Source organism: Narcine bancroftii, unplaced genomic scaffold, assembly GCF_036971445.1.
Source record: "Narcine bancroftii isolate sNarBan1 unplaced genomic scaffold, sNarBan1.hap1 Scaffold_114, whole genome shotgun sequence".
Lineage (NCBI taxonomy): Eukaryota > Metazoa > Chordata > Chondrichthyes > Torpediniformes > Narcinidae > Narcine > Narcine bancroftii.
The window spans coordinates 887,145-890,196 of record NW_027211849.1 but is presented as its reverse complement, the minus strand read 5'-3'; positions in this window follow the sequence as shown (position 1 = coordinate 890,196).

Genomic DNA, 3,052 nt, shown 5'->3' with positions numbered 1-3,052 from the left:
GAGAGGATAATGCAAAGGAGCCGAACACCAAGTGTCACAATTTCCCAATAACCGATCAGCTGCTTGGACTTTAAGAAATGTCTTCAATGAAAATGTAATATCCTTGGAATTCTCTCCGCTTTTGAAGGTGCATTTGAAATTGGGATCCGTGGACTTGTGATGAGTTTATTGCCGTACCCACTCGTAGAGGGATCATATACATTGAACTTAGATGTAGATACTTTGAAAAAAGTAGCAGACATTAAATTGGAAGCGGTAATAAATATGAAGGAAAGATTGAGAATAAATAGTCTCCCTTGCAGTTGGGGTACAATGTATTGCTTGAAATCAGAGGAATCCTGGAGCCAGGACAAAGTGATCCTGTGTTTCCCAAGGATTTGATTGTTGTTGGATTAGTAAAAAGTGGAAGGGCCGAAGGGTCTTCTGATCCTTCGACTGCTTGATTTGTCTTCTGATGCTGATTGGGTTCACCTGTGTATTCGCTCGCTCGCTCGCTGATTGGTTGCTTCAGTTACGCGAGGCAACGGGTTGATTCGGTGAGGCCGCTATTTGATTAGACCCTGAAGTCGGGTTGGATTGATGGGCGGGTTCGCGGGTTGATTGGCTCTTGCTGTGAGGAGGCGGGACATTTGCGGCAGCGTCGTCTGCTCGGGGTCTGTCGTGTCGCCTCGGGAGCGAATGGGAGTAAGTTGGCGGAGGCGCCGGAACCTTCCACAGCCGCGCGGTCCAGGGAAAGCGGGCGACCCGCACCCCACCGGGCCCCACCCGGGAGCGGCCGGTACCGGCGGGGTGTTTGGGTGGAGCCGAGGCGTCGGTACGAGGCCTGATGCCGCCGACAGGGCGAGGCTGGAGGCCGCGGGGTTACTTGCAGCGGGAAGGGGGGGGCAGTTGATTGGCAAGTCTGGTTTGCGCATGCGTGGTGAGTTCGCGCATATGTTGCAGATACGCATGTGCCGATTGAGGGCGACGAAACGAACCCTTTGCGCTAGCGGCAACTGATGACTGGCGCATGCGCACAGAAATAAAAATGGCTGCCCCCAGCTAATGGACCCTGAGTCACAAAGTCAATCCTGTGACTGTTCTCGTTTGTCAAATCATTTGATTTTAAAAATAGGCTCTAAGACTTCAGGTCTCCTCGCTCGGGGGCAATACCCCGACTTGCGACCATCGTGGACCCACCCTCCCCCCCGACGTGACAATTGTGGGACCTTTGAACTAAACTCCTTTAATTAAAATAATAACTGTTTATAAACTCCTACAAGACTTCAGGGCTCCTCGCACGGGGGCAAAACGCCGACTTGCGACCATTGTGGGGTCTGATTGATCCTTTGGACTACACTATGGTCGCAGGTCGGGGAGGACCTGTCGGGGTCATTGGGTCGCTGAGGAAGGGATGGAAAACCAATCCATTTTTTTGCTTCCCAATGCTCATAGAATGTGCCTAATTCCATCCTGTTGTAGTATCACATTCTTCATAAAGTTAGATGTTATTTTTTTTTAAGTTGTGTCACTTGAACAATAATGCTCCAATCCTTCTGATCCTGATGTACCATGTGTTTAAAATGTAATGTTTCTCAGTTACTTGTCCAAATGCCTTAAAAATATAGGGACTTTGGTGTTAAAAATACAGAGTAAAGATTTCACCAATCCTTTTGAATTTATGATCTCTGGGATTTCTGGTCATGTTTTCTATTTAGGTTGGTGTATCTTGCAGACCTGTTTGGTTGCAGCAAGTAAGAAGTTATCCATTTGTAGCATCCGCTGCGGCAGTGCTACCAAATAAAGAGACATCCAACCAAGGTGAGTGTAAAACAAAGACTGGCTTTTTTGGTTTAAATTCCCCACGTGTGCTCACTGGCCCACCCACTTCTGGTGACGTACCCCTGACTTCCAGCATCACTCTCCAGCTTGCTGGCCGCTACGCGGAAGTGAAAGGCATCTCAGCCCGCACATGGTGCAAGTCCCAGGCTCCTTCTCAGTGGTAAAGGGGACTCTGTGCCATCTTGGACTGTCCAAGTGTTGCAGTGATTTGGCCTTTTTTGCTTGCCCAGTTGCCTGGTGCGCTACAATCTCAGCGTTGATAAGGGGGAAATTCTTTCAATGTTTTATTCACTTTTATTACAGAATTCTTCCTAGTATATCTGTGTAACATTGAAAATTATGGGTTTTCATGAACAGGGATCATGATTTTACTCATAATTTGGTGAGCCAGTGGATAGGACAGTTTTTGCTAATGCCCCATGGGAAGCAAAATAAAAATGAAGTGACAAAATTAGGAAGGTTTGTTGACCCATCTTTTTAAGCAGGATGTCAGGATGATTTTCATCTTGCTTGCTGAATTAAAATGTGATTTGTCAGTTCTTAATGGCAGCTGCCATTATTGGCATTGCAAGGAGAGATGGGAAATGGGTCAGGTCCTTAGTGGTCCCAGTAATGCAACGTAGAAAGATGTCACGGGGCTGAATGTGGTTTAGGGAGGGAGAGGGTATTAATTTTTAGGAAAAGTATGTGGCCAGCCACCTATCAATATTTTTTTTTATCAAATAGAAATTCCTGCTGGTAGAAGCCATTTCCTACTTTGAACAGGCCCAATGTCATTATCCAAGCAGATATTCTTAAGAGCCCAAAGGATCCCAAAACCCAGCAGCAAGAGACATTCACCAAGACAAGTGGTTTTTAAAATAGAAGTTATTTTTAATCAAATTTAATCATGAAAATAGAATTAAACTTTAACCTAACTCTATACTTAATAAACCCAAATTAACCCCTTTTTAATTGTAAGTGCACATATTTGTAATGTGTTTAAATGTAAGAAAAGTGATTTGGTTCACAGTTCAATCTTACTTCTCTTTCTTCCAAGTTCTCTGGATGCAGGCAATTCCGCTGTGCACAGAATGGAATGTGTATAAATTTCACCAGGATTTGGTGCTCGAAAGGTAAATGTTTACCGCTCAGGATAGTTCTTGTAGGGTTTTTAGAGAGAGGTGTGTTGTTCCAGGATTTCCACAACTGAGGTACCACCATAAGTCACCTCAATGTCTCACTGATGAAC